Below are 13385 nucleotides of genomic sequence, written 5' to 3' on the forward strand. Positions count from 1 at the left end.
TGCTATCGACCTGTATTGACTGCAAAGCTTTGGGATTATGTTAAATACAAAATCAAAGAACTCATTGTAAGAAGCATAATAATGAGCAATGTCATGGATTAATAAAATAAGGCAGGCTTAAAAGCATGTAGATTGTGGTGTTCCATAATATACTTATACCATTCTTCTACATCTGCCCAAGGTTTTCTAAAGGAACTTCTTCTTTAGAAACAAAAAAAGGGAAACAATTACTTGTTTTAGCTACTTAGAAGTGGTCATTTTTCAATTAGAAACTTTTCTATGTCCCGATGATGGCTTGAATTGTATTTGCTATTTTAAAAAGTGTTTCCATGAGATTCATACTGTAAAATAATGCATTTAGCTATTGAAGAGACGCTAATAGTAACATCTCTATTTCATGAAGAAAATTGAGAAATATATAGCTCTTTGATATATGCAGCGACAACTGACGACTGCTTATGCATTCTTTGTATTATAAATTTACATAATTCTTCATTGTACTTTATCAAAAGATTTTTTCTGACTTGGTTCTTTCTGCTGCATGATTGTTGGACATGACGGCTTTGAAGAGAAACCAGCCTGTGGATGTAAGTAACCTCCAATTCGTACGATACTTCTGATTCAATCATTGAGTCTTATGCATTTCAAGACCAAAAAATTGGGCTAGTTGTTTTCTTTTCCTTATAGTTATTGTATTTTTATTTGTATTTGCATTAACTTTTTATATTATCCCATCAACCTAGCTATGTTCCGGAGGGTGAATGCTCAAAATGTTCTTATATTTTATCTGGCATGTTCTTGGGGTTACTTTAGAATTATGGATTTAAATGTCTCCTGTCAGATGATGAAACTATTGTTTGGGGATTTATTTCTATTTTGCTTTTGGTTGCATAAAAGTATGTAAGGAACCATTTCTGTTCCTTACTTGCCTCTAATAAGAAAGTTCAATAATCAATATGTTGTCATTGCTCGATGTATTGCTTAATTCTTTCTCACAATCAAGAAATAAGGCCTAAGACCAAGAACCTTAACCTCAAGTTGCTTAAGCCAATTTCACGTTGGTATTTCATATCGGTTTGCTTCCTTGCTTTTTAGTCATCCGGTCATGTTGCTGGATACAATTTTTGAGTTGGATTTTGCTTTGTCTAAAATCCAGAGTCAACCTACCAAGTATTTGTAGGCCTGTTTTGTCCTATTGATGTTGTCTGAAGTTTGGATAAATTTCAAATGAGAAGTAAAAGAATTCTGGAAAACTGCTTTTGTTGAACTGTTTGACTTGAAATTCGTTAATGAAAATTTTAGCTAAAATTGTTGACTGGGCATATGGTGAGGTGTTTCACACAGTTAAATGTAAAAGATGCTACTTCTTTGAACGAATCTTAGGATGTCAACATGTACAACAACAACAACAACAAGCCTTTATCCACTAAGTGGATCTGGCTACATGGATCCTATTTGGTATTGCACATCACTAAATTTCATGCACCTTGACTTAGCTTAAACTTGCAGTTCACTTGACAACACCTTAGGGCCTTAGTTGTTTTGGCAAGAAATGGTGACACTTAGTTTTTTTCCGGAATTTGAAATACTTGTTTCAATGCAGTTTTTTGAAGTGTGTGCTCAATCTTTGAACTTACCTTCAAAAGAAGGTAAGCAGTGAGTTGTATTAATAAAAAAAAGAAGTCATCTGCAATATAATATTCTTTAAAAAAATGTATATATAAGGTACATCTAGATCCATTTTGACTAAACCTACTGCCTAGGTAGGTTCGAGTTTACCTTCCTTAGGTAGCTTGTTTGTGAACCAAACCAATTGCACATATCAGTGTCTGATTGCCTAAGAAAAGTTATTTGCTTACCTCGAGCCTTTTTGATGTAAGCTTAATGTAAGCCTCCATGAGGTAGAACATATTTGTTTTAATTAGATTTTGGTTGATAATTAATCATAAGTTTATATAAACATGGGGTTCATGTGTTTTATTGGCATAAGCCTCAGTTTAATTTATTTCTTTTTTGTAGTGAGACCCACTCACTCTCTAATCATAGCAAGGAACTTAAGGTACACTGATTAAACCTTTGTACTGATGGATCAATTTCTCTATTGTCGTCGGATTATAATTCATGTGTTGCTCAATAGAATCGCTGACCCCTTCTCCTCTTGTTCCCTTCCACCCTCACTCGGGAGGCGCTATAGCGTGAAATCCACCGTCTGCAACAATAATTGAAAAAACTAGATTAAGGAACCCAAGGCGAGTAACCCTCGATTGTGACCTAGAAAGTCAACATGAAGATAGAGATGACGATCTCAATCTGTTCCATTAGGAAGATGGAAGTGACGAAAAATACGACCCATGTCGTTTTGACATCCAATACCAGAGGAGACCATTAGAAGAAACCCCGAGACCACCGCGACTTCGGCGTTAAAATAGATCTCTCTAAATTTGATGGTTGTATGGATTCAGATGAATTTCTTGACTGACTGCGCGCGGTCGAATGAACTTTTGAATACAAGGAGATACCTGAAGTTAAGAGGGTTAAGCTAGCAATTATTAAACTGAAAAAAAACGCCTTGTTATGGTGGGACAACCTGCAACGTCAACGAATGAGGGACGACTGACAAAATCACGAAATGGGACAAAATGAAGAATGCACTACTACTAAAAAACTTGCTACCACACTACCGTCAAGATATGTTTTTGAAGCTCCACAACTTACAATAAAGAGAGATGCCAGTAGAAGAATGATCACTCATAAATCAAGTGCGACTTGATCGAACAAGAGGAGCATACCATCGCCCACTACCTCGGAGGCCTGAAGCCCACCATTAGCAATGTAGTTCAATTACAACTTTATTTTTCGCTAAGTAACGTACAAACCTTAGCTTTGAAAGTTGAAGGGCAACAAAAGCAGACCAGATCGCAGTCTTCCTTCCGACAGTAATCCTTATACAAGCCAACCACAGTAACCACACCTACCGACAATGGTACGCCAGGAACAGGGAAAACAACATTCAAGAATGCAAAAACTGTTCTACGCAGCAAGAAACTCGAAAAATGTAGCTCTGCAGGGTCAATGCCAGCCAAAAAGTGTTTTAGATGCCATGGTTTTGACCACATTGCCTCCAGCTTTCTCAGAAACCGAATTGTCTCTTTTAAAAACCAAGGTGTCATGGAGGAAAGCGAGGATGAGAAACTAGAAGAAGATACCAATGAATCACATTAGCTCTCGGAGGATGAAGGTGATTTATTAGTCATACAACGAGACTTACAATCAAAACCAACACGAGATCAGTCATGGCTATGACACAGTATCTTCCACATAAAGTGTATAGTTAAAGTTAAATTTTGCAGCTTGATAATCGACAATGACAGTTGTGAAAGTTTCATATCAATATTAATGGTGGCAAATTTTGAATTACCTACGCAAAAACATCCCCAATCATATTCCCTCACTTGGCTGAAAAAGAGAATGAAATCCACGTGAATCAACAATGTCTTGTTGAGTTCTCTTGTTGAGTTCTCGATAGGGAGTTCTCGATAGGCAACCAATTAAAGGAACAAGTATGGTGTGACGTCGTTCCCATGGACCGTCATATTCTACTGGAATGACCTTGGCGATACGACTGCAAAGCTCAACATGACGGGTTTAAAAACACATACTCATGCAAGAAAGGTGGCAAACACATCATATTACCACCAAGTAAAGAAGTAAGAGGAGTAAACAACCAAGGAAACAATCGCTCCAAGAGCCATGTTCATGCAATCAATTAGAGAAGCGCCGATGGCATTAGCCCTAGCCCTACTTGAGGGGTCCGAGGAAGAAAACATAATACTGGCACGCCTACAACTCTATTAAAAGACTTCCAGGACGTCATGACAGACATCTGCTAAAAGGACTACCACCACTAAGGGACATTCAACATGTTATATTATATCGGGATCCTTCCTACCAAACCGACCTGCATACAAGCTAAGGCCAATAGAATATGAGGAACTCCTACAATAAGTACAAAACCTCATCACCAGAAGGCTAGTTAGAGAAAGTATAAGTTTGTGCGTCGTGTCCGACCTTATGGAACCCAAGAAAGATGGAATATGGAGGATGTGCATATACAGCAGAGCCATCAACAAAATCACAATCAATACCGATTCCCAATAACTCGACTGGACGATCTTCTGGAGGACCAGTTACATGGAGCCACTTTGTTCTCGAAGACCAATTTACGCAACGGATACCACCAGATATGGATGAAACCTGGCGATGAAATTAGGCGTTACTCTCACCACTTGATCTAGATCCACTCCTAACACCATCAAAACTCAGCCAAGTTGCTACAGAACGGTTTCATGAAATCCAACAAATACATGAAGAAGTTGGCAAAGAGATTACGAGACAAAACAGAAAACATCAAAGAAGGCTATTTCATTTGGATCTGGTTGAAAAAGGAGATTCTTCATAGGAGCTTTCGAAAAACTGAAACCTAGAGCAGATGGATCTTTCAGAATTCTGTAAAAACTCAATGACAATACATACAAGGTTGGCTAACTAGGAGACTAAGAATTTCAGCCACCTTCAACATTGTCGATCTTACTCCGTACTTTGAGGATCCAAAAGCTTTGACAACTGAGGTCGAAGCTCCCCCGACTTCGGGAGACTGACGTGGGGGTCCTGGGGGGTACTAGGCCGACCTCTTGGAGGGGGCCCACCACCCTCTCCTTCTACTTATTTTTCATTTTTTTCTCCCATCCTACTGCCTTTTTCTTCCTTTCCTTTCTCCTATCCTAGGCCTTTCTTAATTCTAAAACCTTCCTAAAATATTGAGTTCTGATTTTATTTCTTCTCCTATTTTAAAAACATTTCCTAAAAGTCTCAAATCTGATTTGATTCTCTTTTTTAAATATGAGATCTAATTTTATGCTCTTTCTTAATTTAATGTTTTCTAATTGGGTTAAATCTCTTTAATAAATAGGAGCTGTTGTGTTTAGAGTTAGGGAGTTGATTTTTAAGATCTTATTTCAGTACTGGTTGATCATTTTTTCTTTGAGCGTTGTATCCGACGACGAGGAAGGTGCTTCGGTTGTAACTCTGTCCGAGGTGGTGATTATCTTCATCTTTTCGATCACTTCCCGTCCGCCAGCAGCTCGACTTTGTCCCAACCACCTTTTCTATCGGCCGGCCAGCTCCTTACTGCCCTTCCTGGCACCTCCACAGCGGCTTCTCTGCAGTCCCAGCTCTGCTTCCCCCTTCCAGCCGCCTGCACTGCAGCTTCTCTGCAGTCACAACCCTTGCTGCCCCCTCCAGACGCCTCCATTATGGTATCCTCTGCAGTCACAGTTTCCGGTTTCCCCATCTAGGTGCCTCCACTCCATTTTACCTGCAGTCTCGGACTCCCTGCTGTCCCTTCCATACGCCTGCACTGTAGTTTCATGCAATCGCAGCTTCCTGCTTCCCTCCCAGCACCGCCGTCAGATGCTTCTCTGCTCGCATTTCTTCCTGTCGCCTCATTCCCAACAGGCCGCAGTCCCCAGCCCCTGTCAGGTTGTCCCGGCGCCTCCAGTCGTTGCCTCCTTCCTTCCAGCAGCTCACGGTCTTCCCTCGCCTTTGCTCGACTCCTGCCGCGCTCCGTGCCTCCGCTCCTCGGATCCAACCGCCCTTCTGTGCTGCTATCCATGCCTCCATTCCTCAGCTTCGGCCACCATCCCGCCGCTTCCGGATTCCAGTATTCGACGACGTTCCCCGCTTCTTTCGGCTGTGGTCGAGCCTTGACGAGGGCCGATTCACTTTCTCCTAACACCTCTATGGCCTTCACTGCAGCCACCGCTCTGACACAACTGCTCCAGATTCCCTCCTCTTCGGGCTTGTTGTGCTTTTGTGTGTTGCAACGTTTTGTTTTTTGTTCTGAATTACGTAGTGTCTTTCTTTCTTGCAAATCATCGCAGTAATCATGTTTTAAGTTATTAATAAATTCGTGTTTTGTGTCGTGGTTTGGTTTACTCCAGTATAACGGTGAAAACTTTTTTTATGACTATATATTTGTCCATCCCAAATGGGAGAAGTTTAATGCTGTCTTAGCTATCCTATTTGTGGATTACTGAGATGAGCATGGAAAGGCATCATAAGAAGAGTAAGGTAAGTTGTGAAATTGGTTATTAAATTTTTGCCCTCCGTGTCTTAACAATATTTGTTATCTATTACTCATTATTATTAGAAGAGATTGAGAAGAGTTCATAAATAATAATATTTGTTTTCTATTACTCATTATTATTAGAAGAGATTGAGAAGATTTCAAAAAAGTATTTATCAGGTGTTTACTTTTTAACCTATGGGATTGAGGTAACATATGGCTTAATAACATAATGTTGGTTGATTATCAGGGGTTTGAACCAATTTTTGCAAGTAATTCCATGCATGAATTAATCGAGGCTTAAGGCGTGTTCTCTTCTTGCTTTAAGCTTCCATTGATTGAAATAATTGTGGTTGGAGAAAGCTAAAATGAATAAATTCAATGGGACAAGCTAATTTGAGTGAGAAGAGTAGGCATAAAAAAAGATTAGAAAGTTCATTTGTAGGTGCAAAGTATCATTCTAATTAATTGCAAGCATTGTTGGGTCAATAACTTTGAATCAAATCCATAAAAGGGGTATAAAGGTGCCCATTTTTGAGAAACTACTGAAGCAGGTGGTTTTTTTAGCATTAGATTAATCCTCTTTATTTATCATCATTTTTCTGTTATTCTAGTGTCTTATTTGTCTTAAAACATTTGAGAAATCTTTTTTGTTGTTGAGAGTGGGTATATTGGAGTTTTGAGAAGGACTAATGAGTGCCCTTGTTTGTTAAATCATTCGTAGCTTCTTTTTTCTTAAGTGGATCAAATTGGACATAGGTGTTTAATTTAACTCGAATTGTAATTTTTTTTTTGTCATCTACGCGCCTGAACTCATTTGATATTGCATTATGTTTCATCACACTCATTACTTGTAACACCCCAACTACCCCCCTAAGGATCGGCTGAGGTGCGACAGAGGCAGATAATTCAGTCCGACTAATTCTCACTAACACTCATGTTGAGTTACAGAATTAGGACCTGGTGGGTGATGAACTGGTCCAACTAAATCACTATAGACATACTTGATACACTTCATAATTCATTCACACACATATACTTTGAAGCGTGAAAGACATATCATCAAAAGATAGCTATTTATACAGAACTGTTAAATTTAACATAAATAAAATATATATCCCAAAGTCTGTGCTAACTTCCAAAATTATGGAATGCAAAAGCTATATAAGTCACACCTTGCTACTCGCCCTTGTGCTCTTTATCCCTTCCTGTAGATTAACAATGTAGAGTGAGCAACGAGCTCAATAATTAATCAAGGTTAAAATAAAATTTTATAGACGGAAAATAAACAATTTGCATGCTCGCATATAACTGTACATATTTAGACATAAGTTACAACATGCTAAAATCATATAGAACATGTAAAAAAAAAATAGACAATGAAAAACATCATGATTGTTGTATAAAATATATAATTCATTCACTCATGTTCATAATAATCACCAATCTAATCATATCAATATCACTTGTAATTAAATTGGCTTCAACTATTTTATTGTCATGTCATATCATTAGGTCGTCACCTAGCTTGAAGGCTACATTAGCTATTGATAAAGGTTTCCCCCCAACTTAACCGCTATTAATACCCTCTCTGGTATCAACTGTTCCTTATGTTCCATCACCGTCTGAACTCGACGGTTTCCGATGTTTCATCTCCTTCTGAATACCAGAAGTCGAGCAGTTCTTGTGGCGTAAAAATGCAAACCAACGTGCGCTTCATTATGTGGCTTGGGAAAAGTTGTGCCAACTTTGGCTGATGTGAGTATCAGTTTCCATGCACCCAAAGCTTGGAGGGGCCCGTTACACGCAAGATTAGCCTGGAATTTCTTACAGAATAAAGAGTCTTTGTTGCATAAACTTTTAATTGAGAAATATGGTGATAATATTTGGAGATCTGAACACAACCGTAGCACCTCTATAACGTGGAAGGTTTTATGTGAGGGAGCTTCTTCCATTTTACTGGCAATTCGTTGGCAAGTAGCAAATGGGGAGAAGATCAATGTCTTGGAGCAGACTTGGGTCCACGATAAGCCTCTCTTGCGATGAACTTGTTCAATGGATATTTATGTTACCGAGGGGCTACAGGTTTTTAGATTTGTTAAAAATTACGATTGGGGTCTATGGGGTTTAGGATGAGCGAGCATAAGATCACCTAGCCTGGTGATGCCTCATGAAGCCCGGAGGATTTGGACCACAAGAACTACAACAAGACAAACCAAAGGAAGGCAAACTGAATGATGAAAGATGAGAAGGATTATATTTATACTATGTAGAATTTATGAGGCATTTAGTGTGGAAATGTCATCCAGTATCCTGCAGGTACCAATATTTTGTAAACTTCAAGAAGATTTGGTGGGGCTTATTAAGAAGCATTCCTGGAAAACAATTACGGCACTCACGTATGGAGTAAATTTCAATGTTCCAACATGGATCTCAGTTGGATCAAACAACTGTAATTACACCCTCGCGAGGAGACGTTTTGTTGGAGGATGTGCCATGATGCCATTCCTACACGGGCTTGGCTTGTTTGACACGGTCTTACTAATACGATCGAATGCCCATGGGGGTGCCCGACAGTGGAAGAATGTGAACACTTTTTTACTAACTGTGCTTTTTTTTGTAGGATTAATGAAACCATGGCTGAATGGGTATTACTATCCCGATTTCAACAACTTTCAGGAAGCTTTTCATGGTCTCAGCCGGACTCCGAAAAGAGGGCTTCCACAAGCCTGCTACTTTTGCTATATGGTGCATCACAATTGGCGTGCTCACAACACCAAAACCCACAATCGACCCAATGACACACCCATTGTTATTGCTACTATCATTCTGAAAGCACTTACCATGACGCCACTTTATCTATTCCGCGAGCAGTGGGATGCTAGCCATTGCTCCAGATTGGTTTCTTCCACTCTTTTCTGGCATTCCCTCTCCTGGTCAAGGTGAAAGTCGATGGTGCCCTCTTACCGTCCGAAATTGTCGATACCAGTTGTATTATTACAGATGAAAGAGGCATTTATCTTCTCACCACCGGACACCATTTCTTGCATTGGAATAGTGCAGATGCGGAGATCCAAACTATTTGTCAACTGGGGATGCTAGAGTTCAAGGGGTTATTATCGAGGGAGATAATATCAATATTATGCATTTCTTACAAGCCACTGTGAAGCGAGACATTTGGCGTCAACAATCACATATTACGTCGGATTTTGCTTTTCTTTTAAACTTTTGACGTTTGTTTTTCCATACACTGCGGGAATGTAATAGGGCCGAGCCGCTCATTTTTTTGTGCAAAGCGTGCCTTTAGCGGTTCTTTTTTTTTGAATGTAGATGAAGATTAGGAACTCACTACCATAATTGTAGACGATGTCTCTTTTTTTGTACATCATCAATGTATAATGCATAGTTTTTGTACTTTTTTGATATATTAATGCAAATAAATATTCTCACAAATAACATGAGTTGGGAATTTCACCGTTTTCTATCATTAGTATTTATAAGTATTCATGTAATAACTTACCTATAACATCACATGTGATATTTCTTAAAGCATAACTCCTGTAACAAGTATTTATCATAGGCATTTCATATATCATATTCATAAATCATAGGAAATGAATATCTCCAATCAATGATTTCATAAGCACGTTCATTAGATTTATGAAATAGTAAAATCACATGTATTGTAAGAGCATTTAATTTGCATTCATATAGTCAATGCATCTATTCATTCATAATATGTATAAAATTCTACATGCAACAATTTCAAACATGGAATTGCATGAAAACCTACAGAGAATTATTTTTTTAAGTTAGCATAAGATTATTTCATATGAATTGATGGAATAATCATGCGATGAGTTTTCCCAAACTCTTTTCGAGTTGTCAATTAGTGTAAACAATTAGAATGATGACTTTGAGTTGTTCCAAGTCTGAAACCAAGTGGATTTATACTTCAGCTTTTATTATTTCTAGTATTTTTCCATCTATTTTTTTTAAATAGGAATCTAAATCTTATATTTTTCTTTTAAAAAAATCTTTATATGACAAGTGGTTTTTTTTATCAGATAACTACGTCATCGAGCTCAGGGTTTTAACTTTTTCATAATAGTACCTCTATTGACTTCAGCTTTACTAATAAATAAGTCAACTTCATTCAAACCCATATTATGACTAGCATTTGCTGCTGCAGAATAAACTAATTTTAAGATTGGATAAGATGCCCTATAAGGCATTAGTTCTTCTAGTATCATGAGTGCTTCCTCATAAGAACGTCCACGAATCTGATCAATTACTCTTCATGCTTTGAAAATAGACATACATATATTTTGAGCTAAAACTTTTGTTTCTCTATTTTCATTCTTCATCATAAAAGTTTTCCCCTGCCAATGAATGAAATAAATGATAAGTGCCGAGGTGAAGTATGGTATAAGATAAGTCAGAAAAGTCTAAGTCTTATTAGTATGCTCTAAAAAGAAAATAAATATACTTATACTCTTACTATAAGATAAAAGATAAAGACTCTTAAGTCTAAATACTATTAAACTAAAATATAACTTATTTACGAAATCTTATAAACAAACGAGTTTTTCAACATAACTAACTCTTCTCCGAGACTGCCTATTCTTCTTCCTTCTTCCTTCTTCCTCCTATCACTTTAATACTTTCTTTAATTCACTGAATTCATGCTAAAAGCCCTTACAAAAGCCCACAAATCAATTTCGTCTCTTCCGACATTAGTTTTCCTGTGCTACAGTTACCAAAAAAAAAAGTGCACCAATTTGTGGCATATGTCAAAATGAAAACTTGAGTAAAAAAATAAATGTCTGGAATAAAACAAAAATATGATTCTCTTTTACTGATTTCACCCCGAAGCCCAGAATCGCAGCTTGTGGTTACTTGCGGGTCGCGCATGTGCTATAGTGCCGCAATCGAGGACCCTTCAGCTGAGCAAAAGAAAGTGAGGGAGAGGGAAAATGAATGCGGCATATAACTTAGATTCCTTTAATCTCAGCTGTACAGCTGGATCCAGCCATTGCATGCCGGGCTACGAGATTGTTTCAGTGTTACTGTGAGTTTAGGAAGACTATATTAGTTTAATTAAAATGTTATTTAAGTAACTATTTCAAAATTTCATATCTTGTCATATACTTATAATTCATGCATAATGTTATATATATCAAATTGATTGATTTGACATGTAGAATTTTATAAAATTACTTTGATTGAATTTTTAGAGATGAAAATTTTGAGTTACATTTTAAAGTCGTCAAAATTTTACCCGGCTTCTCAAAATTTTGGTATTCGCTACTCTTTCAGGATACTCCTGATGACTTCCTGATGACAATTATATGCTTTTCTAAGAGGAGCTTGGAGCAATTTGTGATTAGATGCAAAGCATGCACTCTATCCTCTTAAATGGATTTTATGTTTTGCCTCGCATTTTGGGCCAACTTATCAATGCCTAACTTCTAAAACAGCTTCACTTTACTCTAACAACACTAAATAATGCTTCAGTTAAAGTAGTATATTAGTAATTTATTTTGAATGGTACATTAGAACTTAAAATTTGTTTTTGAGGGTTTCCGTTAAGAACCACTAGTTTGGACGGGGCATGGTCAAGCATGAAAAATTCAGAGGCTAGTTCCAATTTTCATACATTTTTCATTTGAGTTTGGGTGATAGAAAGGAATCACTTTCTCTTAGAGGTTGGCCTTGGCGCCACATGAGAAACCAATATAGAAATATTTTAGATATTTGACATGAATGGTGTAGCTGATATGGACAGAACTAACATGTCTGAAAATAAATTATTTCTTCATTCTAATTAGGGTTTGTTATATTTGGATTAATGTGGTTCAAGGAGCATTTATTTACTGTCATATGTTCAGCAATTAGCGAGGCGGAAATTGCTTTCTCATCCTACAAGTCCTTGTGCAACAATATTTCTCGTCAGCTAATTTGGGCAGTTGCAGAAAATTACCGCTTTGAGCCAGCTTTTGTCGAGGTAACTGCCTGATGCTGTTAATCAAGTGCCTCACAGGCCATTTAAAAAGTACTACTATTTAGAAATTCATTCTACAGTGCAGAAGACTAGTAAATGATATTGGTGAAATGATGAACATCCATGTAATAGTTGAGGGCTCTATGAACAGTTCGAATCCCTATTTTTCAAGCTCTTGGCGTCGCAATTTTACTGTAAGTGTCGTGAAACTTGGTTATTCTTATGGTTCCATACATTTGCTTTACAGATTATTTCCATATATTTGCAATGATTCCATGCAATATTGACATTTCATAAGTTCAATCTTATGCTCATAGTTTTAGTGCTTGCTCCTGCTATTATATCTTATGCTCATAGTTCAAGTACAAATAAAGTTCAAACATTGAAAAATATAAACAAGTCAAGCTTGAACAATATATGAAAGCTTGACACAAGCTCAAGCCGAACATGAACAACTTATAATTATACCAAACCAAGTCCGAACTATGGTATGCTCGACTCGATTACAACCCTAAATGTGAGGTTTTTTGCATTGATCGATGTTGGCTTGGCGAGAGAAATGTGGTGTTGGGCTCATTCGTCAGCGGGAAAGTTTACTGGCAGGAGGAGGTTTGCGGGTTTGAAATGAACTGAGAGGGAGGCAAATGCCGACAAGGGGAGTGGTAGAACATTAGTTGTTGCTGAAACGGGAGAGATAAAAGACGGGATGGGGGTATTTGCTTTTTTGAGAAAATGTGAGGGGAAGGAGATGGCTGACGCGTAAGGGAAGGAGCTGGTTCCTGGTCATTTGGATAGTATGAGAAGTTTTAGCAGATGGAGAAGCTAGACTCAGCTGTGGGAAGGAGTGTGTGTGGGTTTTTGAGAAAACAAAGAGGGAGAAATTTCTGCGGGAGAGATTTGCTTGAGGATTAGGGGGAATGGTTTTTCATTTTATTTATTTATTTTTTTTGTTTTGGCAAAAAAGATAGTGGGAGGCTAGGGGTCATGTGGGAAGTTGCATTTTTGTTAGGGAGAGCATGGATTTGCAGAATGATTTTTTTTTTAATTTTGACTTCACTTTTTTATTATTTATTACTATCAAAGTTTTGATTCCACTTACTAATATGTCATTTATTATTATCAAAATCCTTTACATATTTGTTAAAGCATGAGTTGAAGCAAATGTATAAAACCATACTTATATATGAATAATTTTTTTTTAATGTCATATATTTATTAAATATTTTATATATTAATCTCATTTTGATTCAAAATCAT

The 13385-nt window shown here is 37.4% G+C and overlaps 1 long non-coding RNA gene across 1 annotated transcript; it reads left to right on the plus strand.

Annotated features, from left to right (window-relative positions):
- Positions 1–559: 559 nt before the first annotated feature.
- Positions 560–12322, plus strand: LOC110038459. Its single transcript, XR_002295428.1, has 3 exons — positions 560–587; positions 12016–12131; positions 12209–12322. It is a non-coding gene; the product is annotated as an uncharacterized LOC110038459 (long non-coding RNA).
- The last annotated feature ends 1063 nt before the right edge of the window (positions 12323–13385 follow it).

Source organism: Phalaenopsis equestris, unplaced genomic scaffold, assembly GCF_001263595.1.
Source record: "Phalaenopsis equestris unplaced genomic scaffold, ASM126359v1 Scaffold000002, whole genome shotgun sequence".
Classification (NCBI taxonomy): domain Eukaryota; kingdom Viridiplantae; phylum Streptophyta; class Magnoliopsida; order Asparagales; family Orchidaceae; genus Phalaenopsis; species Phalaenopsis equestris.